Here is a 27,114-nt window from a genome sequence, read left to right as displayed (position 1 = left end):
CTAAAGGTTGATCAGGGCCATATGCCAATTTTTAAAACTTATGTCTGGGGCTGACTGAGTGATAAATTTGTCCTTTAAAAGTAATTGGCCCTCTGTGGATTCAGGACCCACAGTTGTGTGTTTTCTCATTGCCTCTCTGAGTTTCTCCATGAAAATAGCAGGGCTTTCCTGGGGGCCCTGAATAATTTCTGAAATCTTAGAATAGTTAATGGGCTTTTACTTGATTCTCCTAAGGGCCTCAAGGACCAACACTTGGAAATGGCTAATTTTCCAAGCATCTTGCTCGTCATTTGGGTCCCACTCAGGATCATTTCTGGGAACTGCCTGTGCTCCAGATGGGTAATTAGGTTTGCTCCTAGTCTGTTCTGCTGGGGAAGGAGCAAGGTGTAGTTCATCCCCAAATTCCTCGGCTGCTCTCAGAGTTGCTTCCTTCTCATTGAAAGTCAAGGTCTGGTTGAGTAATAGCATAATATCTTTCCAGGTGAGGTCAAATACCTGGCATAAGTTTTGAAATACCTCAATATATTTATCTGGGTCCTCCGAAAATCTCCCCAAGTCAGTTTTTATCTGCCTTCGGTCTTGAAGGGAGAAGGGGGTATGTACTTTGATTGGCCCAAATTCTCCTCCTGGCATCTCCTGGAGAGGTAATATATTTGGTTTGTCTGTTGGGGCAGACGCAGGGAGGCCAGGATATGGGGGACAGGAAGGCTGTTGTTGCACACCAACAGCAAATGGAGATTTTGTGGGTTCTCCTGATTCTTTCTCCTCAGTAGGTGAGTCCCCAAGATTTTCTCTCTTCATGGCAGATATCATGGCTAAGTCTACTTTACATTGTTGGCATAATTTAGGATTTTCCCTTAGAGCAAAGAAAACCTGAACATATGGCACCTCACACCATTTCCCTTCCTTTTTGCAAAATTTATCAAGCTATAAAATTGTATTAAAATTGATACTTCCCTCTGGTGGCCAGGTTTCTCCATCAGGGAGTTTGTATTGAGGCCAGGCCTGGCAGCAGAAGAAAATGAGGCGCTTTTTCTTGAGCGTCTGAGGGTCAAATTTATCCCAATTTTTCAATACACAGGTAAGTGGTGTACCTGGCATATTGGAGAGTGAAGCTCCCATCTGCGAGAGAAGAGAAAAAAACGGGACTCAGGCGCCCACGCCAGAGAAAACTGTTCATCTCCCTAAGCTTGAGCTTCCTAAATGGTCCAGAAAACCCGTCTCTCACCTTGCTTTGCCAAGGGATTTCTGGTCCCCTTTGGCAAAGTGCTAGGGTCTCAGTTTGCCCTGTGCCAAAGACCCTGGGAGGATTCAGACTTAAGGGCCTTACTGATGTCCTCCCTGCCACTAAAAACCCACCGCAAAAGAAAATGGTGTGCTCTTTTGTCGCCTTTGCTCTGTAGACTAAAGGAACCACCTAAGGGTGAGGGAAATCTACTGGTTGTAAGGTAACGCTTTCTATCAGAGAGATTACCTGAGGAGTTGATTCTAAAAATGTCTCTCTAGCAGCTTAAAGAGAACACAGCACATTTTAAATATTGGGGCGGTAAAAAAGACTAGTGAAAGTTACCTATGCACCTTAGGGAACGTGGGCAGATTTTACTAATTATCCCATGCCTTTCTCTCAGTCCTACAACCTGAATTGCTAACATTTCTGACCCACGAAGGAAGGGGAGCATCCTGGAAGGAATGGATGCAGGGTTGGGAGTGTTGCATAGCCCATACGGAGGCAAATGTGATTGGGGCTTTCCCTCAGTGCCGTTCATCTACCGATCACCCTAGATACCCCTTAGGGCTGTCGGGAGGGGGTTCAAGAGAAAGGAACCTTAGGAATATGTCTGAGTGTAGCCCAGACCAGAATTCTGCAGTTGTTCCAAACTCCTTCCTCCACCTCCACGCATCCGAGGCAGATCGGGATTGGGGACACTGTGTACTCACGCCAATTGCTCTCCGGGCCCAGACAGAAAAGTTAGAAGCGGCTTTGGCAGAACCCAACATGCCTGCTCTCTATTGAACAGGTGATTGAGAGCTGCCTAGGCCGGGAAACCTCTCACCCGAGTCTTGAAGAGTGGCGGCTGCACTAATTGCATCTAAGTAGCCGTTGAGTGCCCACCTCACCCTCCAAAGAGAAAGAGAGAGAAAGATGCACTTCCAGACGTGGGGTGCATGGAGAGGCGCTTACCTCGGTGTAGAATCTCCATGTAGAATCTCAGTGGGACCTCCAATATGTTACCGCTGTTGACCTGTGACGAGTCCTTGCTTCCCCAATGTTGAAGAATAACACCAGAAAAGCATGCCGAGGCAAGGTCAGAGTGGAAAATTAGAAGTTTATTAAAGGACAGCAGAAAAGACTTCTCCTGGAGGAAGAAGGGGACCCAAGAGATGGAATCCATTGAAGGGCGAATGTGTTCCACTTTTTATAGTTTTCAGTGATGGAATGTAGGTGGGAAGGCCCGAAGGGTTGGGACACAGGTGGGCCAAAGAAGTAATCTGGGCACTTCGGAGTCAGCATCTTCAAGTTTGCTGTTCATTAACACTTCTTTGGGCTATCTTCATGTTTGCTAGGGGCTGTTCATTAACTCTTCTTTGGGCTTTTTCCTAGACTTCATTAACATTTCGAGAGTTGCTCAATGTTTCTGGGAATTCATTCTCAACATGGCCTCCATTTTAGATTTCACTCAATATTAGACCCGATTTACCTAACTACACTGACTACCTAACTTTAAATCTGGCTTCACCAGGCCCCACTTGAATTCTTAAAGTTTTTCTCTTAACTAGAATGTAAGATCATTAAAATCTCACACTCTAGTTAAGAAGGTAATTTTTGATCTTCCTCCAGCCCATCTCTGCCATTTCATCTTTCATCTGATGTTGCCTGCTAGTTTTCCTCTAGTGAAACCAAATTGCATGAGCCTTCCTCCATATACATCTTCTCTCCCTGTTTCATTTCCAGATTATTTCTCTTTATGTCTGCTTAAGTTTTTCTCCAGGAAACACTACCAATTGCACCCCTAAAATGTATGGTAATATCTTATAAATAGGATATACATTTTGGGAATGCATATTCCTAAATGTATATATTATAGGAATACTTTCTATATACAAATGTGCATAATACCCTTTATATGATCACTATTTTCTGCATTTACTATGTTAACTTATATTTTAACTTTTCTTTATTTCAAATGAGATTATTGCATTCTTAGGGCTTGGGCCAGGTGTGCGATCCTCAATGTTACTGTGTGATACACTGTAAGCTCCATAAAATATGTCTTCAATGAAGAAACAAAAGATTCATCAAAGTTATGTACATTTTTGCATGTCAATCATATTGCATGTCAATAAAGTGGTTTTTAAAAGAGGCAAACTAACACACAATTTCAAAAAAGAAATAAAAGGAACATTAGAATTATTTCCCTCCTTACACATATTTCCACAACCAGGGGTTTATTTGGGTTAATAAGCTCTTCCTTAATTCTTTTTTTTTTTCAAAGAGAGAATTTTTTTAATATTTATTTTTTAGTTTTCGGTGAACAGAACATCTTTATTTTATTTTTATGTGGTGCTGAGAATCAAACCCAGCGCCCCATGCATGCCAGGCGAGCACGCTACCCTTTGAGCCACATCCCCTGCCCGTCTTCCTTAATTCTTAAAGAGGTATTAAAACCATCACTCATTCACATGTCATTGTGAATTACTTCCATCTGCTGAATACTGGGTTCAGATCAATAGTATTTGAGAGTTTAATCTATCTATCTATCCACACATATATAAAGATATTTATACATATGTTTATAAATATAAATAAATATATTTCTCTACTACATTGAATAGAAGCCAATGTAGAGAGGGTGGAGAGAGCTCAGTATATTTTGAAATATATTGAATATGTTTCTCAGTCTCCTTGCAGTTAGAAACTTGTAATCAGATAACATTTGTACTGGACTTTGTGAAGGATAAAGAGATTAAAAAGCAGGCAATACTCAGGCCAGCAAGAGTGAGGCAGGTGCATCCAGACACCCAGGAAACAGTATTAGAGGTTCTGTTGGCAGGGTCCATGTCCCACATTAGTCAGTGTACAGGCAGTGACATTTCCCTGGTAGAGTTCTGCAATCTGATTTGGGCACTGCTCTTTCAAGACTGGTTCTTCCAATTTTCAGGAGATTCTGTGAAATACTTAAGGTTCCTTTCCTTCCTTCTTTCCTCCCTCCCTCCCTTTCTTCTTCCCTCCCTCACTCCCTTTCTTTCTTTCCTTCTTTCTTCCTCCTTTCCAATTAAGTTTTAATGAACAAATTATAATTGTGTATATTTATGGAGTACAATGTGATGTTTTGATCTATGTACATATTAAATAAAACTTCAAGCTAATTAACATATTTGTCACCTCAACAACTTATCATTTTTTGTAGTGAGAATATGAAAAATCTATTTTAACAATTTCAAATTTTACAATACGTTATTATTACCATGCAGCACAATAGATTGCTAAAAGTTATTCCTCCAGTCTAAATGAAACTTTGTACCCTTTGTTCAACATATTCTGTTTCTCCATTTCTTCCCCTCATCCCTAGCCTCTGGTAGCCCACCTTTTTCTGAGCTCATCATTTTTATATTCCACGTGCAGTGAAATTATGCAAAATTTGTCTGTTCCCTGCTTATTTCATTTGGCATACTGTCCTCCAGTTACTTTTATTTTATCACAAATGACAGAATCTTCTTATATGTTAAGCTCTGTATAGTAGGTAGATTAGATAAATATATAGATAGATAGATATTTCCCCATTTTCTCTGTCTTTTCATCCACTGATGGACACTTAGGTAATTTCCATATCTTGGCTCTTGTGAATAATGTTGCAATGAACTTGGGAATGTGGAGTCTCTTTAATGCATTAATTTCAGTTCCTTTTGATACACAATCAGGCCAGATGCGGTGGCGCAGGTCTGTAATCCTAGCCACCTGGGAGGCTGAGGCAGGAGGATCACAAGTTTGAGACCAGTCTCAGCGATTTAGTGAGGCCCTAAGCAACTTAGTAAGACACTTTCTCAAAATAAAAAATAAAAAGTACTGGGTATGTGGTCGGTAGTAAAGTGACTCTGGGTTCAATTCATTAAAAAAAAAAAAAAAAAAAGCTGGATACATGGCCAGAGAGAGATTGCTGGATCATAACTTGGTTGTACTAACTTACATTCCAACCAATAGCGTACAAACATTGTTTTCTCTGCATCTGTGCCAACACTTGTTATGATTTATCTTATTGATAAAAGCCATTCTATCAGGTAGGAGGTATATCTGATTGTGGTTTTAATTTGCATCTCCTTGATGATTAGAGTGTTGAGCATTTTTTCATATACTGATGGCCATTCATAGTTCTTATTTCAAGAAATGTCTGTTCAGAACATTTGTGGATTTTTAAATTTATTTTTTTGCTGTTGAATTGTTAGAGTTCCTTATCTATTTTGGATATTAGCCCCCTTACCAGCTGTATAGTTTGTCAGGGAGTCTCTTCACTCTGTTGTTGTCTCTGTGCAGCAGCTTTTCAGTTTGATACAGTCTTGTCTTTTGTTGTTGTTGTTTTTGCTGGTACCTTTCGAGTACTGTGCAAGAAACTGCCCCGACCAACATCATGGAGTTTTTCCCCTGTTTTCTTCTAACAGCTTTATGGTTTCAGATCTTATGTTTAAGTCTTTTATCCATTTTCAGTTGATTTTTGTATGTGGTGTGAGAGAAGGGTTCGGTTTCATTCTTTGGTATGTGAATATCCATTTTTCACAATTTATTGAGGTGTCTGTTTTTCCCCATTGTGTGTTCCTGGCTCTTTTGTCAAAAGTCAATTGACAGTAATACTTGGGTTTATTTCTAGACTTTCTATCCTGTTCCAATGGTTGATGTGTTTGTTTTTAATCTAATGTCAGACTGTTTCAATTGCAATAGTTCCATATATGTTAAAGTCAGGGAGTGTGATATTTCAAGCTTTGTTCTTTTTGTTCAAGATTTTCTTTTCTATCCAGGGTATATTATGGTTCCACATGAATTTTAAGATTTTCTTCTTCTATTTTTTAAATTTTTTTTTAATTTAGTTGTAGTTGGACACAATATCTTTATTTTATTTTTATGTGGTGCTGAGGATCAAACTCAGGGCCTTACATGTGCTAGGTGAGTGCTCTACCGCTGAGCCACAACCCCAGCCCCTTCCTCTATTTTTGTGAAAAATTACATTAAAATTTTTGATAGAAATTGTATTGTACCTATAGATCACTTATATCCTGGACATATTAACAATATTAATTCTTCCAATACATGACCATCGGCTATCTTTCCATATAATTATGTCTCCTTCAATTTCTTTCATCAATATTCATAGTTTTCAGTGTACAAATCTTTCACTTCCTTGGTTAAATTTACTCTTAACTATTTTATTTTTTCATACTATTGTAAATTGGATTAATTTATTTTTCAGATAGTTTATTGTTTGTATTTAGAAATGCCACTGATCTTTACATACTGGATGTGTAACGTGCAACTTTACTGAATTTATTTATCCATTATAACAGTTTTTTGTGATGTGTTCAAGGATTTTTATATATAAGATCATGTCAACACATGAGACAATTTCATTTCTTCTTTCCCAATAAGGATGACTTTTTTTTTGATTGTCCAATTGCTCTGACCAGGACTTCAGTTCTATGTTGAATAGAAGTGGTGAGAGTGGTCATCCTTGTTTGTTCCTGATCTTAACAGTAAATGCTTTCCACTTTCATCTTTGAGTAACACATATGGCCTTTATTGTGCTGAGGTGCATTCCTTCTATTCCTATTTTTTGAAGGTCTTTCAACATGAATGAATGTTGGATTTTGTCAATTTTTTTCTGCATCTACTGCAGTGACCATGTGGTTTTTACCCTTCTTTATGTTAATATGGTATATCATATTCATTAATTTATGTGAGTTGAACCATCCTTGTTTTCTTGGAATGAATTCCACTTGATCATGATGGGTGATCTTTTTAATGTGCTTTTTAATTCGGTTTGCTAGTATTTTGTTGAGGATTTCTGCCTCAGTGTTCATCATGGATATTGGTCTGTTGTTCTCTTTTCTTGTAGTGACCTTGTCTGGTTTTGGTATCAGGGTAATGTTGACCTATAAAATGAGTTTGGATGTATTTCTTCCTCTCCAATTTTTGGAAGAGTTTGGGAAGGATTGATGGTATTTCTTGAAAAGTTTGGTAGTGTTCAGTAGTAAGACCATAATATCTTGGGTTTTTCTTTCATAAGAGACTTTTTATTTCTGATTCAATCTCCTTATTTGTTATCAGTCTGTTCAATTCCTATTTCTTCCTGATTCAAGTCTTGGGAGATTGCATATTTCTAGGAATTCATCCATTTCTTTTAGGGTAACCAATTTGTTGGTATGTAATTATTCATGGTTATCTCTTATGATACTTTGTATTTCTGTGATATCAGTCATAATAATCTCTCATCTTTCATTTATGATTTTGAGTCCTCTCTCTCTCTGTCTGTCTCTCTCTCTGTCTGTCTCTTTCTCTCTCTCCAAAGGTTTGTAAATTTTGTTTCTTTTCAAAGACCAATGTTTAGTCTCATTGATCTTTTCTATTGTTTTTCAAGTCTCTAGTTTATTTATTTCTGCTCTGATCTATTTTTTTTCTTCTTAAGTTTGAACTGTGTACTTTCATCCTAATTCCTAGAGGTTTTTAATTGGTTGCTTATGTGATATCTTTCTCTTTTTTTAAAAGATTGACACAATAATTGTATATATTTTTTGTGGTACAATGTGGTATACTTCAATGCATGTATATATTATGCAGTAATCAAACTAGGATAATTAACATATGCATCATCTCAAAAGTCTTCTTTTTGACGTAGACATTATGACCTTAAACTTCCCTTTCAGAATGGCTTTTGCTGCATCCCATAGCTTTTGCTATGTTGTATTCCATTTTCATTTAGGTGCCCTGTTTAGAGTCACAATATATGTTTACAATTATTATCTTTTCTTGGTGAATTGACACCTTTATTATTGTATACTGATATTTTTTGTCTCTTTTTGCAGTTTTCAACTTAAAGTCTTTTTTTTTCTCCTGATACAAGACAAGCTACTCCCACTCTCCTTTGGTTTCTGTTTCCATGGGCTCCCTCGTTTTCATCTTTACATTTTCGGTCTCTGTGTGTCTTTAGAGGTGAAGTGAGTCTCCTATGCACCTTGTTTTTCAAATCTATTTAGCTACTCACTACCTTTTTTTAAATGTCAATGGATCTTTATTTATTTATTTATATGTGAGAATACTGAGAATCGAACTCTGTGCTTTATACATGACAGGCAAGTGCTCTACCACTCAGCTATACCCCAGCCATCAATGCCTTTTGATTCATCCATTTATAAAGTAATTATTGATAAGTAAGGACTTACTATTACCATTTTCTTACTTGTTTTCTGGATAGTTTTTAGATCCTTGTTCCTCTGTTCTTCTGTTGCCATCTTCCTTTGCCGTTTCATAATCCTCTGATAATTATATACCAACAAATTGGATACCCTAAAAGAAATGGATGAATTCCTAGAAATATGTAACCTCTCAAGACTTGAATCCTCTGATGAACTTTGAATGCTTTTCTTTTTATCTTTTGTGTATCTACCAAATACTTTTGCTTTGAGGTTACCATAAAATATCTTACATTAATAATTGACCAGCTTAATCTGATAATAACTTTGATCACTTACACAAACTCTACACTTTTACTCCCTGTGTACAATTTGTTTTTGTTGACATGTTTTGTATCTTTTACAGTTTGTGTCTTTTAAAAAATTACCATAGCTAAAATTTTAATTAATGAATTAATCGTACCAGGGATTGAACCCAGGAATGTTCTGTCAAGCTACATCCTTAGTCCTTTTTATTTATTTATTTTTTATTTTGAGACAGGATTTTGCTAAGTTGCCAAGGCTGGCATCGAACTTGTGATCCTCCTTCCACAGTCTTCCGAGTACCTGAGATTGCAGGCAAGTACCACCATGCCGAGTTTATAGTTGTTGATAACAGTTTTATCTTTTAATCTTCACACTAGAGCTATAATTGATTCTCACACCACCATTACACTATGAGTGCTCTGAATTTGACTATCTAATTACTTGGTTGGTGAGTTTTATATTTTCATGTTTCTACTTAATGATCTTTTCCTTCAGCTTTTAGTCTTAATTTTAAGAAGGTTTTAATGGTGGTAAATTCTTTCAGCTTTTGTTTGCCTGAAAAAGTTTTCATTTCATTTGAAGGATAAGACTGCTGGGTTTAGTGTTCTTGGTTGGCAATTTTGCTCTATCAGCTTTTTAAATTTATCATCCCATTATCTTCTGACCTGCAGGGTTTCTGATTAAAAATCTGCTGATAATATATATATATATATATATATATAAAAATATATAAACATATTATATTAATATATATAAACATATTATATTAATATATATAAACATATTATATTAATATATATATAAACATATTATATTAATATATATAAACATATTATATTAATATATATAAACATATTATATTAATATATATATAAACATATTATATTAATATATATATAAACATATTATATTAATATATATATAAACATATTATATAAATATATATAAACATGTATGTAACATGTTTTCCCTTGCAGCTTTCAATATTTTCTGTATTTAACTTTTGACAATTTGATCATAATGTGACTTGGTCTTGATGTGAGAGTCTTTGGATTCATCATATTAGGTATTCATTGAGATTCCTAGATCTAGATTTCTTTTTCCTTCCCTACACTTAGGAAATTCTCTGTTGTTATTTCTTTGAATATTTTTCTGTCCCTTTCTTTCTCTTTTCTCCTTCTGGTACAATGATAATGTGTATACTATTCCATTTGATGGTGTCCTTGTAAGTCTCTTAGGCTAAAATTTTCTCTCATTTTCATTGTTTTTTTTATACTCAAATTGGTTGATTTCCAATGATCTGCCTTCAAGCAGGTCATTGATCCTTTCTTCTGCTTGATCTAGTTTGCTGTTTGATCCTTCTCTTGAATCTCTGAGTTCAGTTAATGTATTCTTTCTGTTCTTTGTTGAAGTTATCAGCTTGTCCATGCATTGTTTTCCTTACTTTGGTGAGCATATTTATGACTTTTTAAAAAAATTTCCTTCCAGGTAAATCCCTGCTTTTCACTTTTCTTGTTTGCCTGTGTTGATTTAGACATGTTAGATAAAAGAACTACCTAAGTCTACCTAACTCCTTCATAAGAGTCTTATAGAGGAGATGTTCCTCCCAATCAGTCTTGCCAGAGAACCTCAGTGATTCTAAAGTCTTTGTACTTGTCCAATCTACTATCTTTGTTCTAAATGCTCTTCCTTCAAATTAGAGAGTGTCAAGTCATGCTATTGCCTTGAAAGGTGTGAAACCAATCCCTTGTGTTTCAGTTTAAGAATTTGACATGTCAGATGTGTGTGTGTCCCAGTTTCTTCTTGCCTTACAGAAAGGCTAAGAGCCAAAGTTTATCTCCTACTAATTCTGTCCTACACCAAGAAGACAATCTGAGGCAGATGTCTGTACATTTGATCAAATTGTTTCCTTTGACCATGGGGAGATAATCATTTAAGGTTTGCAGATTTAAAAGTCACCTTTTTATTTTCTAGGAGACTCAGAAATACAGAGTTCCATCAACTCTTGAGAATTGGGCAATTTAGGAGCCAGTCCCTTGAGTGAAGGATGCCAAATTTGTAGTGCTTTTTGTGTGTAGACACTGCATCCAGGAGTCTGTAAATATGGATTTACTGTTGGAGTCAACTAGGAAAGAAGGAGCAGAGAGTGCTCGTTCTCCTGTTCAAGAAAGCAGAAGTGTCATTCTCCTAGCAAGACTTGTGGTATGGAGTTATCATTGAAGCAAGTCAGGGAGAAAACAGCAGGGAGTACTCACTTTCTTCACAGGCACAGACAGGTCCTTCTTCCTGCTTCTAATGAAAAATTTCAGGCATTTATCTCTAAGGTCAACCAGAAGAGAAGGCACAAGGAAAGCCTTTCTTCGTTTTTGTTTTTTTTTTTCCCCTGACAGTGGCCCACAACCTATTTCCAAGAAGAGATTGCAGAGCCAGGATTATCATTGAAACAAGTCAAGCTACGAGTCACATGGAATGCTCACTTTCCCTTCTGAGCACGCAGAGACCTCCTAGTCTTCTTGTGACAAGAGATTGCAGAAATTGACCTTGGGAACAATCAAAGGGAGAAAGCACAGAAAGTGCTGTCCCTCTTATTCTTGTTGATAGAGAGCTCATAGTGCTGGAATTATCACTGGAGCAAGCAGAGGACGAAGGTTCAGGAACTTGCCACTCTCCGGTTCAAGAAAGCAGAAGTTTCACACCCTCCTTGCTGGGGAGTGGGAGCGGGGGAGCCTGCTGGTCTAGAATTACTGATGAAGCCAGTGATAATGTGTTTTAATAAATTTGTTTTCTGCTTAAACTAGCAGAATGTATTCTTACACTTTCTGTCTGATACTTCTGACTAACATGGAAACATGGAGGAAGAAGGTAGCATTTTATACATGGTGCTTTGGGGAAGATGAGCCTGAAGCAGGATGGAGAACTTTGATCAGGAGAACAGCATTATAAAGACCCGGAGTCCTTGAAGAAACAGAAATGAAAAAGCAGATGTGATAGTAAATGGGAGCCACTGAACTTTGCCTACTTTGTAATTTTGCCTGTAATCTTCACAGGACTCACTAGTAACCAAACATGATTCCTCAGCATTGGAGAGCAAGGTCTATTGGTACTTCAGTTGGTTTTGCAGATTTTAGTCTTCTCCAATCTGTTCAAGCCCCTAGGTCCAGAGCACCATGAACTCCTCTAATGCATATGGGGCCTTCTAAAATGATTTAGTTCCTTCTTTTTTTTTTAAAAAAAGATTTTTTTAGTTGTAGATGGACACAATATCTTTATTTTACTTATGTATTCATTTTTTTCAATGTGGTGCTAAAGATCCAACCCACTGCCTTACACATGTGAGGTAAGTGCTCACACTAAGCTACAAACCCAGCCCCGATTTAGTTATTTCTTGTATCATGTCTGTCCCTCTTTTGGTGAGAAAGAAAGGAAGAGAAGAAGGATAGGAAGGAAATAAGCTTTGGAAGAATAAAATGAAAGGAAAAAAGGAGGAGGGGGAAATGGAGATGAAAAACTACTCTGGAGAGAATAATATGTGCAAAAAAGATCAATGTATTTTTTATTTGGTTGGGGTTTCTGGGGATTGGATCCAAGGGCATACGCTACCACTGAGCTATATCCCAGCCCTTTTTTTAATCTTGAGATAGGGTCTTGCTAAGTTCCCAGACTAGCCTGGAACTTGTGATTTTTCTGCCTCAGCCTCCCATGTAGCTGGGATTACAGTGTCGCCACCACCACTGCCTTTTCTCTTCTTCACTTTTTCCTCGAAGTCATACACACAGTCCAAATGTTTTCCCATTTGAAAATCTTCCAGAACATTTTTCTCTGAAAATAGTAAGACCCTCCTGTAAACACTATCTTAGATATGGAATACCAAAATAAGTATGGTGTGGGATTTGGGAAAATATATTCATTTATTCTTTTACCTCCCAAAAAATATTTATTGAGACCCTTTATGTGCCAGCCACTAAATTTAGGAGTAGTGCTGAATGATAGATAATGGCCTTTGGGAACTTTCATTAGCACTGAACTCATCTATACACTCATGTTTCATAATCTATTAAAATAAATGTCCTCTCTTGAAATCATAGCAGCGGTACAATGGCAGATTAAGGTATCTATCCCAAGGTTACATACAGGTAGATGCTTAGTATAATTGCTTTGTAATGATAAAATGATGATACTATTAAAACTCTGAGTATAGTCAGGGTAATTTCTTGAACTTTATAAGGCATTGGAAAAAATAAATTTTTATCAAGAATATTAGAAAGAGCTATCCATCAGCCCGTCAGGACCCTCTAGTTAGACAAAGAAATGTATTTAACCTGTGAGTATGCTATTAGTGCCATTAAATACTTCTTTATGGTTCTTGATGTTTCTTCCTTTTGACAGGAGCCCATTCATGTATCTATTAGTATAGTGCTCCTGATCTTCTGCCAGTGTTGCACTCATTCCACCCTGGGGGTGATCAGCGGGTCTGAAAAAGGAAACTGGACATGAACAGCTTAGCCTGCCTCTCTCTCTCTCTCTCTCTCTCTCTCTCTCTCTCTCTCTCTCTCTCTCAGAATATGTCTGAAGAGAGGAAGCACATGCTTTTAATTTTCCTGCTCCTGTAGCAACAGGCACTGGTGGTAAAGGATGGGTATGCTTAGTTCCAGCACTGCCTGCAACTGGGTATACCTACCATCCAAATAATTCTGAACTCACTATTACAAAGCATACTTGCTCAGACATCAATTCCCCAAGCAAAGCTTTACCTATAATAAAGACAATTTATTTGTTCTACCTGCCTTACTTTTATGTCTTGTTTTTCCATTGATTCAGTTCAGCAAGAAAAGGGGCTAGCTATTGGTCTTTCAAATTAAATATTTTCCCAATAATTATGAAAATAAAAACAGAAAGTTCAGTGGACAGTTCCAAGCTCTTCACATCCTCTCCAGCATTTATTATTGTTTGTATTTTCTAATTCTTTTTGTACCTGGGATTGAACCCATGGGCATTTTATCACTGACAGACCTTTTTATTTTTTATTTTGAGACAGGGTCTTGCTAAGTTGCTTAGGGCCTCCTCAAATTGCTGAGGTTAGCCTCAAGCTTGTGATCCTGCTGCCTCCTGAGCGACACGATGCCCGATTTGTATTCTTGATGGTTGCCATTCGAACTGGAAGCAGATATAGTTTTTGTTTGTATTACCTAATTGCTAATGATGTTTAACATTTTTTCATATATTTGTTGGCCATTTGTATTTTTTGTTTTGAGAAGTGTCTGTTTAATTCATTTGCCAATTTATTAATTGGGTTATTTGGTTTTTTGATGTTCAGTTTTTTTGAGTTCTTCATATATTCTGGATATTAATCCTCAGTCTGGAAACTAATTAGCAAAGATTCTCTCTCATTCTGTAGGTACTCACTTCACATTCTTAATTGTTTCCTTTGCTATGCAGAACCTTCTTAATTTGATGCCATCCAATTTATTAACTCTTGGCATTATTTCTTGAGCTTTAGGGGTCCCTATTTAGAAAGTCATTACCCGTGCTTATATGTTGGTGTATGTAACTCTACATGTTCTTCTTAGAGTTGCAGAGTTTCTAGTCTAATTTCTAGGCCTTTGATCCATTTTGAGTTGACTTTTGTGCAGGGAAAATGATAAGAATCGAGTCTCATTCTTCTACATATATATAACCAGTTTCCCCAGCACCGCTTGTTAAAGAGGTTATCTTTTTTTACAATGTATATTTTTGGCACCTTTGTCCAGGATCAGATGACTGTATCTGTGTGGGTTTGTCTCTGTGTCTTCTATCCTTTACCATCAGTCTATGTGTCTGTTTTTATGCCAGCACCATGCAGTCTTTGTTACTATTGCTCTGTAGTGTAATTAGTGTAATTTGAAGTCAGGTATTGTGATGCATGACTTTTTTTGACTTAGAATTACTTTGGCTATTCTGGATCTTTTATTTACTATTCTAGGTCTTTTATTCCCTCAAATGAATCTTGGGACTGTTTTTTCTAGTTCTGTGAAGAATGTCATTGGTATTTTGATAGGGATTGCATTGAATCTGTACATTGCTTTTGGTAATATGGCCATTTTAACAATATTAATTATGCCTATACATGAACATGGGTGGTTTGTCCATCTTCTTGTATGTTCTTCAATTTCTTTCTTCAGCGTTCCATCGTTTTCATGGTATAGGTCTTTCACCTCCTTGGTTAGATTTATAACTTAGGGTTCTTTTTTGTTGTCATTGTTTGTTGTGAGGCTATTGTGAATGGGATTGTTATCTTGATTTCTTTCTCAGCAGATTCATTATTGGTAATAGGAAAGCCATTGATTTTTGTATGTTGGTTTTGATACTTCATATTTTGCTGAATTTATTAGCTCTAACAGTCTTCTGGTGGAGCTTTTGGGATCTTCTATGTATAGGATCTTATCATCTGCAAACAGTGATAATTTGACTTCTTTGTTTTTATCCTTTTTATTTCCTTATCTTATTTTCTTCTCTTGCCTGATAGCTGTATACCTGCTCTTTAAAAAATAGTAATAGGTTGCTGTTGTGGTGGTGGTGATAGTGATTTTGAATAAACAGCACTTAGATAGTTATAAAATTGTTCAGCACTGGGATAATTGTAAGATTGTTTCTTCTTTCATGAAAGTTTCCCTCTTTTTTTTATTTGTTCTAATTAGTTTTACATGACAGTAGAAAGCATTTGACACATCATACATAAATGGAGTATAACTTCTCATTCTTCTGGTTGTATATGGTGTAGAGTTGCATCAGTCATGTAATCCTATATGCACATAGGGTAATAATGTCTAATTTATTCTACTATCCTTCCTACCCCTATACCTTCTCCCATCCTTTCACTCCCCTCTGCATAATCCACAGTACTGCTATTCTTCCTTAGCCCCCTATTGTGAATTGGCACCCACATATTAGAAAGAACATTCGGTCTTTGGTTCTTTGGGATTGGCTTATTTTGCTTAGCATGATATTCTCCAGTTCCATCCATTTACCAGAAAATGCCATAATTTCATTCTTCTTTAAAGAGGAGTAATATTCCATTGTGTATATATACCCATTTTCTTTATCCATTAATCTGTTGAAGGGCACCTAGGTTGGTTCCATAGTTTAGCTATTGTAAATTGAGCTGCTATAAACATTGATGTCGCTGCATCACTGTAGTATGCTGATTTTGAGTCCTTTGTGTATAAACCGAGGAGTGGGATAACTGGGTCAAATGGTCATTCTATTCCAAGTTTTCTGAGAAATGTCCATATGTCCATACTGCTTTCCATACTGGTTGCACCAATTTGCAGTCACACAAACAATATCAGAGTGAACCTTTTTCTCCACATCCTCACTAACATTTGTTGTTGCTTATATTCTTTTTTTTTTTTTTTTTTTTTTTGCTTATATTCTTGATAATTGCCATTCTGTTCTACCTGGAGTGAGATAAAATCTCAGCATAGTTTTGATTTGCATTTCTTTAATTGCTAGAGATGTTGAACATTTTTTCATGTATTTGTTGATCAGTTGTATTTCTGTGAAGTACCTGTGCAGTTCCTTAGCCCATTTATTGATTGGGTTATTTGATTTGGTGTTGAGTTTTTTGAATTCTTTATATATCCTTAAGATTAATACTCTATCTGAGGTGAATGTGTACAGATTTTCTCCCATTCTGCTCTCTCTTCACATTATTGATTGCTTCCTTTGCTGTGAAGAAGCTTTTTAGCTTTAGTTTGATTCTATCCCATTTATTGATTCTGGGTTTTTCTTGTTGTTGTTTTTTCTTTCTTTTTTCTTTTTTCTTTTTTTATACTGAGGATTGAACTCAGGGTACTCACCCACTGAGCCACACCCCCAGTCCTATTTTGTATTTTATTTAGAGACAGGGTTTCTCTGAGTTGTTTAGCACCTTGTTTTTGCTGCATCTGGCTTTGAATTGGCACTCCTCCTGCCTCGAACTCCCAAGACTCTGGGATTACAGATGCACACCCATCTGGCCCATTTATTGATTTTTTATTTTACTTCTTGTGCTTTAGAAGTCCTGTTAGGGGAGTCAGTTCCTAAGCTGACATGGTGGAGATTTGGGCCTACTTTTTCTTCTATTAGGCACAAGGTCTCTGTTCTAGTGCCTAAGTCCTTGATTTACTTTGAGTTGAGTTTTTTGCAGGGTGAGAGGTAAGTGTTTAATTTCATTTTGCTACATATGGATTTCCAGTTTTCCCAGTGCCATTTGTTAAATAGGCCGTCTTTTCTCCAATGTATGTTTTTGGTGCCATTGTCTAGTATGAGATGACTGTATTTATGTAAGTTTGTCTCTGTGTCTTCTATTCTGTACCATTGGTATACGTATCTGTTTTGGTTCCAATATCATGCCGTTTTTGTTACTATGGCTCTGAGTATAATTTAAGGTCTGAAATATGTCTCCTGCTTCACTTTTATTGCTAAGGATTTCTTTGGCTCTTACACTTAGGGTTCTCTTATTTTTCCAAATGAATTTCATGATTAGAAAGTTTATCTTTTTTAAAAGAACACTATGCTTCCAAAAAAAAAAAATACTCATTAATTTCTTTCTTTAGTGTTCTGTAGTTTTCATTGTAGAGATGTTTTACCTCTTTTGTTAGATTGATTCCCAAGGTTTTTGTTTTGTTTTGTTTTTGAGGCTATTATGAATGGGATACTTTTCCTGATTTATCTTTCAGTAGATTCATCATTGATGTATAGGAACGTAATTGATTTATGGGTATCAATTTTATATCCTGCCATTTTTCTGAATTTTTTTATAAGTTCTAGAAGGTTTCTATTGGAATTTTTTGGTCATCCAAATTTAGAGTCATGTAGTTGGCAAATAGGGGTAGTTTGAGCTTTTCTTTTACTATTTATATCCCTTTAATTTTTTCTTTTGTCTAATTGCTCTGACTAGGGTTTCAAGGACCATGTTAAATAGGAGTGGTGAAAGAGGGCATCCTTGTCTTGTTCCAGTTTTTAGGGGAAATGCTTTCAATTTTTCTCCAGAAAGGTCTCCAATGTTCTTGGATAGGCAGAATTAATGTTGTCAAAATGGCCATACTAACTAAAAGTGCTATACTGATTTAATACAATTCATATTAAAATTCCAATGATGTTCCTTATAGAAATAGAAAAAGAAGTCATGAAATTTATTTGGTAAAATAAGAGGCCGAGAATAGCCAAAACAATCCTTAGTGAGAAAAGTAATGTAGGAGGCATCACAATACCTGATCTTAAATTATACTACTTAATTATACTACTAAAGTAACAAAAAAAATGCATGATATTGATACAGAAACAGACATGAAGACAAATGAAACAGAAGACACAGAGACTTATCCACATAAATACAGTTATCTCATACTAGACAACAGCACCAAAAACATATGTTAGAGAAAAGATAGCTTCGTTAACAAATGGTGCTGTGAAAACTAGAAACCCATATGTAGCAAAATGAAATTAAATCCTCATCTCTCACTCTGCACAAAACTCAACTCAAAGTGGATCGAGGACCTAGGCATTAGACCAGAGAACCTGTGCGTACTGGAAGAAAAAGTAAGCCCAACTCTCCATCATGTTAGCTTAGGAACCAACTTCCTCAATAAGACTCCTAAAGCACAAGAAGTAAAATCAAGAATCAATAAATGGGATGGTATCAAAGTAAAAAGCTTTTTCACAGCAAAGGGAAAAAATCAAGAATGTGAATAGAAAGCCTACAAAATTGGAGAAAAATTTTCACAACCAGCACCTCAAATAGAGCATTAATCTTCAGGATATACAAAGAATTAAAAAAACTTAATACCAAAACAAACGAACAAACAAAACCCAAATAACCCAATCAATAAATAAGCAAGGAACTGAATAAGCCCTTCACAGAAAAAGAAATACAGTCAACAAATATATGGAAAAAATGTTCAACATTGTAGCAGTTACAGTAATGCAAATTGAAACTACACTGAGATTTCATCTAACTCCAGTCAAAATGCCAATTATCAAGGATGAAGTTGTAGCTCAGCTGTAGCTCAGTGGTAGAGCACTTGCCTCCCACTTGTAAGGCACTGGGTTCCATCCTCGGCACCACATAAAAATAAAATAAAGGTAATGTGTTCACTTACAATTAAAAAACGTTTTTTTAAAAAAAGAATGCAAATAACAATAAATGTTGGTGAGGATAAGGGGGAAAAGTTTCACTCAGACATTGCTGGTGTGACTGCAAATTGGTACAATCACTGTGGAAAGCAGTATGGACATTTCTCAGAAGACTTGGAATAGAATCACCATTTGACCCAGTTATTACACTTCCTGGTTTATACCCAAAGGACATAAAATCAGTATACTATAGTGACACAGCCAGATAGCCAAGCTATGGAACCAACCTAGGAAACCTTTAACAGATGAAGGGATAAAGAAAATGTGGTATATATACACAATGAAGGATGAAGGATGAAATTATGGCATTTTCTGGGAAATGGAAGGAGCTGGAGAATATCATGCTAAGTGAATTAAGCTGGTCCCCCGAAAATAAAGGCCAAATGGTTCTCTCTGATATGTGGATGCTAACCCACAAAAAATAAGGGTGGGAGGGGAAAAATAAAAATTCATTGGATTAGACAAAGGAGAATGAAGGTAAGGTGAGGGATGGGAATAGTATACACCTTAGAATGAATCAGACATAACTTTCCTATCCTTATCTATGAATACATGACCAGGGCAACTCCACATCAATCATGTACAACCACAAGAATAGGATCCTAATTAGAATTAGTTATATTGCATGTATGTTCAATATGTCAAAATACATTCTGTTATGTATATCTAAAAAGAACAAATTAAAAAAAATACTCACCAACTACCTAAAAATTACACCTCTTCTATGAAATATTGTATGTCTTCAAATTTGGTCATTCAAAAAGTTCTTTGCTGTTCCCCAGCACCACAAAAAAATAATAAGAACAACAACCAAAGTTTTTCTGTGGCATTTAGGGGAGCTGAGAGTACAACTGAATTAAAAGTAATCATTTCCAGTTTATTATCCTTTGATTATCCTAGAGAAAAACTTTGATGGTTATAAGGTTTTTCTTTAAGTCAGAGATGATGAATGCTAAGAAATAACAAATCATTCTCTCTTTGGTAGACTCTTTGTGTTCCCTCATTTTTAAAGTTCATGTTGCGTATATAAAATTGTAAGTCAATGTATCTGCATTCCCCCATCCCATAGGCATCTTCCTAAACACAATTTTATCACTTCTGTCCTTTATTGCTGATTTTAATTCACCATTGACAAAGGTGTGACTAGATAACAGATTTATGAAAATAATCCAGATATGTTTCCATTATATATCTGATGCATGCTTGCCAAGGTCCATTGGGTTTAGAGATTTTCACATTTAGCTCAAGTAAATGAAAAATACCTATATTAATTTGTGACCCATAACTCTACTGAAAAACAACATACATTGATTTTAGATTATGTTATTTGTTATGAGGACATTTTTTTTTTTACTTTTTTTTCTGTCCTGGAAGTTGATTATTTAGAAAATTTTCTCTGCAAATGTTTTAGGTGTAAAGTATGTGAGGGTCTTCTTCTTTTTTAATTAATGTTTTTATTGTTCATATCATTCTTCAATAAAATTACATATCAACAAGAACACAAGTAAAACTACAATGAAAGAACCAAAACTAAAACAATTCTTTCATGCTGACAAGTGGAAACTGTGTTTTTGCAAAGCACTAATGAGTGTGGATTATAAGAACTTCAAGCTTTAATATTCTATTATGGAGGGTTCATATAAGGAACCAGCCTAAAGAGAGGGAATTCAAAATCAAGTGATTTTTTTCTACTTCTAAGCACATACTCTATTCTTGGCTTCCAAGAAGTCAAGTTTTCTCTTTAGTATCTTTTTTAGTTTCTTTTTAGTTCATCTTCTCCCTATGATAGGGAAAGTAGTTGAAGGACAACATATTTGCTGAACTAATTATTTTAACTAATATGTTAATTACAATTCTTTCAGTGGAAAGTATCAAAGACTCAACTTGAAATGACTTAAGCAAAATTATGAATTTATTGACTTAGATTAGTCCAGAGTTATAATTGATTTAGGTATATTGTATCCAAGTGCTCAAACCAATGCTATTCAATATAGATATAATACAAGCCACAAATCTGAACCATATTTTTAACTATTATATTAGCAACATAAGAAAAATAAGTAAAATTAATTTTACTAATATATTTTATTTAGCTCAATAAATACAAAATATAATTCTAATGTATAAACCATTAAAAAGTTATTAGTAAGAAATTTTACATTCTTTTTTTTTTTTTGGAGGGTGGGTACCATGAACTGAACTCAGGGGCACTCAACCACTGAGCCATATCCCCAGCCCTATTTTGTATTTTAGAGAAAGGTTCTCACTGAATTACTTAGCACCTCACTGTTGCTGAGGCTGGCTTTGAACTTGCAATCCTCCTACCTCAGCCTCCACAGCTGCTGGGATTACAGACATACGCCACTCAGCCCAGCACATTTTTTTATTGTTTCAAAAAATTTATATATATATATAATAAAAATTTATATATATGTATATAATAAAAATTTATATATATATAATAAAATTTATATATATATATTTGTAGATGTATTTATATATATATATTTATAGATATATATAATTTATATATACATATATATATATATATATATATATATATATATATATATATATATATATATTTGTAGATGGACACAATACCTTTATTTTATTTGTTTATTCTTATGTGATCCCAGAGATCAAACCCAGGGCCTCACACATACTAGGCAAGTAGTGCTCCACCACACCCCGGCTCACGTTCTTTTATTCTTAATAAAACTTTACAACCCAATTTGAGGTTCTGGAGATGTAGCTCAGGTGTAGAGTGCTTACCTAACAAGTTGAAGGCCCTGGGTTTAATGCACCACCAAAAAACAGAAATCAAGAATAGTGTGATTTTATATTTATAGCACACTCAGTTTATGCTAGCCACATTTCAATTGCTGAACAGCCATAGTGGCTAGTGGCTACCATTTTGGACAGTACAAACTAAAACAATGCATTGGGAAAATATTCTCCCTTTGTTCTGCTCTGCTTTCCTCCTTGTCAGCTTCATCCACAGAAAGGCAAGATGACTACCCTCAGCTTTCCACTTATAGCCTATCAGCTTAAAAAATAGAGTGAAAGAGCATTTTTTTTCCAAATAGTTGATTCTGATATTCAATGGTCACGTGATTCTCTTTGAATCAATCATCAAAACCATGACCAAGAAATATGGCACTTAGATTGGTCAGATCTTCTCACAAACAATTTCTGAGCTAAAAGTAGGATAAATGTTAACTATATGGCTACAGATTGAGGGACAACCTCTCCAAAGAAACAAGTGTTATGCTATCAGAAGAAAGGATCAATTTCAGATAGCCAAAAACTCATCATACCCACTATATCTATTAAATTCAGTCTCCCATCATATGAAAGAATAAGATGAGCAGCTCTGAATTTATTAATATACCTCTCATACAGCTAGGGTTATCCTTAGAGGAATGGCCAGGGAAAAAAATCCCATTGCTCCTTATTCAACCTCTCTCCAATTACCTGAAAGAAAAGGGGTGTTGGGGGGAGACCAATTAAATGGGGATATACAGCAAGGGAGATTTAAAAAAAATTTAGTTGTAGATGAACACAATGCCTTTATTTTGTTTATTTATTTATTTATTTAAAGAGAGAGAGAGAATTTTTAAATATTTATTTATTTTTTTTAGTTTTCGGCGGACACAACATCTTTGTTTGTACGTGGTGCTGAGGATCAAACCTGGGCCGCACGCATGCCAGGCGAGCACGCTACTGCTGGAGCCATATATCCATCCCTGTTTATTTATTTTTAATATGGTGCTGAGGATTGAACCCAGTGCCTCACAATGCTAGCCAAGTGCTCTACTGCTGAGCCACAACCCCAGACCCATCAAGGGAGATTTTAAAAAGAGGAACTCTCAGAAAGGTTGGGCATGGGGTTGGGTATGGATATAAGTAGAAAAAGAAGCGAGGAGACTAACTCTGTTACTTAAGTATTAGCTAAGATGTTTTAGGGGCATTGTCTCTAGAAAAGCCCACATCTCGATGGGTATGGTGGTGCATACCTGTAATCCCAGCAATTTGGGAGGCTAAGGCAAAAGGATCACAAGTTCAACATCAGCCTCAGCAATTTAGCCAGGCTTTCCGCAACTTAGCAAGACCATGCCTCAAAACCAAAAATAAAAAGAACTGGGGATGTGGCTAGGTAGTTAAGCACCCCTGGGTTCAATCCCGAGAGAGAGAGAGAGAGAGAGAGAGAGAGAGAGAGAGAGAGAGAGAGAGAGAAGAGGAGAGGAGAGGAAAAACAAAAACAAAAGCAATAAAAGACCACTTTTAAAAATCCCACCTTTTAAAGTACCAGCTTCTTTTGTACTTTCTGTTAGACTTTGTCTCTTTGAGTCACTTCCCAGTCAACACTGGACTCTGCAATCCACTTAACTCCAAGAACATTAGATAAATCTGAAATGATACTTGTGTTTCTATTATAAAGGAGGGTTAAGATTGCTGCTTGCCCAGCATGCATCCATGGGAGGAGAAGAGTTGTATCATCTGTGATCTAGGATCAAATTAACTTCTAGTTTCCAGGAAGATGTGAGAGGCACAAGTGGGTGAACAGGAGTGTAGAGATACTCTTTAGAGTAGGGTGACCTTGTTATTATTGTAATATTTCTGAGACATGGCAAAGAGTAAATACCAAAGGAAAGCAACATTAGGGAGAGGAACCATGTGGGGAGAACAGAGACAGCTGCTGGCCAGCCAGTCTTAATCTAAGTGACTCTAGCAGGTTTCAGCTCCAGATGGCAGCACCTCCAACTACCTTTCTCCAGATCAATAACCCTACTGCCTATCTACAAAAGGATCACTTGGCTTTGGAAGACCCTTATATTGCAAGAGCATTCTATTTTCTTGTTTCTTACCTATGACTTTCCTAATATAAAAACAGCTTTATCTAGAGCTGATGTATTATTCTGCATTCAATCAGAAAAGAAAAATCACACAGCAATTTGAGGAGGGTAAGCTCAATATAAATGTGATATAAAGAAGGTAATGAAAGTAATGTGGGATTAGCTAGTAAGAAGTAAAGGGAATTCTAAATAAAAATAGAAATAGCAAATAGAAGGAGCTTCTTCTAGGACTGAGATAAAGTGCCAAGAACAATTTCACTCTCATCCACAGGGCTAAACTATTGATCTTCTTGGACAGGGTATGGGTGTGGCTCACTGGATAGCAAATAAATCACTGTGGTTGTTGTGCTGGTGGGATGGAACTTGCTGGGAATTTGCCAGAAATCCACCCTCTGGGTTGCTGGGAAAACTGTTTATCAGAGGTACTCGACCCAAAGACAGTGATGGGGGAAGTTCATGACTGCTAGACGATGCTGGCCACCACGTACTGCAAAAGCCAGGCAGTGGGGAAGCCAAAAGTGATACAGGACCTGCTGAGCGAGTTCATGGGCAAGGAAAGGAAAACTCATTTCTTCCTGCAATGTCTTGTCATCATCATCCTCTATTGACAAGACTACAGATCAGCTGTTACAGGGAAATTTATTTACAGAGCCCAGATCCATTTCTCAAAGAACAATTTAAAAAGGGCTAATTTGGAGCCAGGAGACAATAAAATGATAATCATCCCACTGGTTCCCAGATTTTTCCTAAGAAGTAAGTTGGCATTTCTTTTAGAGACAAATATCCATGTGTAAACAGTAGCACAGACTTTAATTCTGTCATTTTTTATTTAAGAGAGGCTGTTGTCACAATGCAAATAGAGGGATGTTCTTACAGAGATACTCCCAAAACTTCAAATGACATGCCATAACATATTCCTTTGCAAATACCTTACGAGTGAATTATTTTGTTGGAAATTTAGAAAGTTTCAACTTTTTTACTACCATGATTAATGTTGCAAAATAGAACCTATGTTAGTCAGCTTTTCATTACTATAACAAAATGCTAGGGTAATACACTTATAAAGAGAAAAGGGCCCTTTATAAGATATTACTGTTTTTATTTTATAGATAAGAAAACTGAGCTTAGTATTTATCCTTGATTTTTCACTCATCCTGTACATGTAGGATTCTATTTTCAGTATATATCTGGAGGCTGAGAGAAGTGATTTGCCATACCAAAGTCATGAAGAGAATAGAAAACACCTGCTGATCATGAAACATAACAGAGTTATTCACAAGAGAAGAGAGGGACTGAATCCATAGTCTCAACCTCCAGGTTCACCTAAACTCTAGTTTTCTTTCAATTTATACATCTTCTTCCCTATTCAGCCTTTTTTACTGGTAAATCCCTAGCATAGAGAAACATACTAGGCACATAGTGGGTATCCAAATTTGTGTTCTTATGATAAAGGTAGTAAAGGAAAGTCACCATTACCAACAAGAGAGAACTCAAAGTTACTGATACACACAGAGGGTAAGATTTCAACATCTTTTTACTCTCATTCATATTCTTCCTTACATAGAAAGGATATGGTGGGTTCCATCATTTGCATAATAAAAGCATCATTTACACAATATTAGAATTATGCCCTCATTTGGTGGGAAAAAACATTCTTTATATTTGTTCTGAGTTGAAGAACCTTCGGGAAACTTTTTTTTTTTTTTTTGAGATTAGAAATTGGGCTGGGGCTGTATGTAGCTCAGTGGTAGAGTGCTTGCCGCATATGCCCAAGGCTCTAGGTGAATTTCTAGCACTGTAACCAAAGAGGGAGGGGGGGTGGTTGATTCGAAACTTAATAAACAGGAACAGTGACTCCAAAAGAGAAAAGGACTGGAATGAGAATAAGAATTTGGGAGGCTAGAATCAGAGTAGTAACAGATGCTAAATTGTACCTGGCTAACACTGTGGTAAAAATTTCAGGTACACATTTACTTAAGCCACATAATAATATTGTAATGCTACACCTCTAATATTATTGTAATTTTTTAAAAATTTTCATTGCCTCATATATTTATTATTTATTTTGTTGGAAAATTTGAACTCTTCTAGTTCTTTACAAAATACATAATAAATTATTGGGAATTATCATATCCCCTCTTCCACAAAATACTAGAACTTGTTCCTCCTCCTTCACTAAATTCAACACTCACTCTCCTGTCTCCCTCCACACCTTTATGGCCTTCCCTTCCTAGCCTCTGATGGACAATACTTTACTAAAACCAACTTTTTTAGCTTCTAAGTTTAAAGGAGCATTTGAAGAATCTGTTCCAAAGGTGCATGTCCATGTTTAGGTGCCTGGATCCGGAAGTTCCTTGGGCGCACATCCATGTTTAGGCCTTGGCATCCGGAAGTGCCTCAGGTGCACTTCCATGTTTAGGCTCTAGGACCGAAGTTCCTCAGGCGTCCATATTTAGGCTCACGGATCCGGAAGTTCCTCAGGTGCATGTCCATGTTTAGGCCCCTGGATCCGGAAGTTCCTTGGGTGCACATCCATGTTTAAGCCCCCGGATCCAGAAGTGCCTCAGGCATCCATGTTTAGGCCCCCAGATCCAGAAGTTCCTCAGGCGCACATCCATGTTTAGGCCCCGGATCCGGAAGTTCCTCAGGTACACGTCCATCTTTGGGCCCTTGGATCTGGAAGTGCCTCAGGCATCCATGTTTAGACCGTAGCATCCAGAAGTTCCTCAGGTGCACGTCCATGTTTAGGTCCTAGGATCAGGAAGTTTGTTGGGTACACGTCCATGTTTAAGCCCCCGGGTACGGAAGTTCCTCAGGAGTCCATGTTTAGGCCCTAGGATCCAGAAGTTCCTCAGGCGCACATCCATGTTTAGGATCCGGAAATTCCTCTGGTGCACGTCCATGTTGAGACTCTAGGATCTGGAAGTTCCTCAAGAGCCCATGTTTGGGCCCCCAGGTCCAGAAGTTCCTCAGGTGCGTGTCCATGTTTAGGCTCTAGGATCTGGAAGTTCCTCAGTCCTCCATGTTTAGGCCGCATCATCCAGAAGTTCCTCAGGCGCACGCCCATGTTTAAGCCACAAGATCCAGGATATTGTAATTTTTAATACTACAAAGCATGCGACTGAACTTATGTAACATAATGAAGTTCCCAAGGTGACTATTCTGTTCTTAGCCTTTCCTCTTTTTCTCAGTTGAGATATTCTCTCTTCTCTCATATCTCAAATAACATCTGTTTTCATATTTTGAATTTCCCTATAGATGCTGATTAATTCAAACTCAATCTACTGGACCTTTCTATCTGAATGTCCTACATATACTTCAAACTTGACTTGTGCAAAACTGAATTACTATTATTGGGTTTTGCCAGGCTGGGGATTGAGCCCAAGTCCATGTGCATGCTAGT

General features: G+C 36.6%; 1 pseudogene; it reads right to left on the bottom strand.

The window, feature by feature from the left end:
- LOC139707376 (uncharacterized) lies at positions 1-26,247 on the bottom strand (annotated as a pseudogene).
- Between the last annotated feature and the right edge of the window lie 867 nt (positions 26,248-27,114).

The sequence above is a fragment of the Marmota flaviventris genome, chromosome 10 (genome assembly GCF_047511675.1).
Source record: "Marmota flaviventris isolate mMarFla1 chromosome 10, mMarFla1.hap1, whole genome shotgun sequence".
NCBI lineage: Eukaryota > Metazoa > Chordata > Mammalia > Rodentia > Sciuridae > Marmota > Marmota flaviventris.
This window is presented reverse-complemented; position numbering and strand designations above follow the sequence as displayed.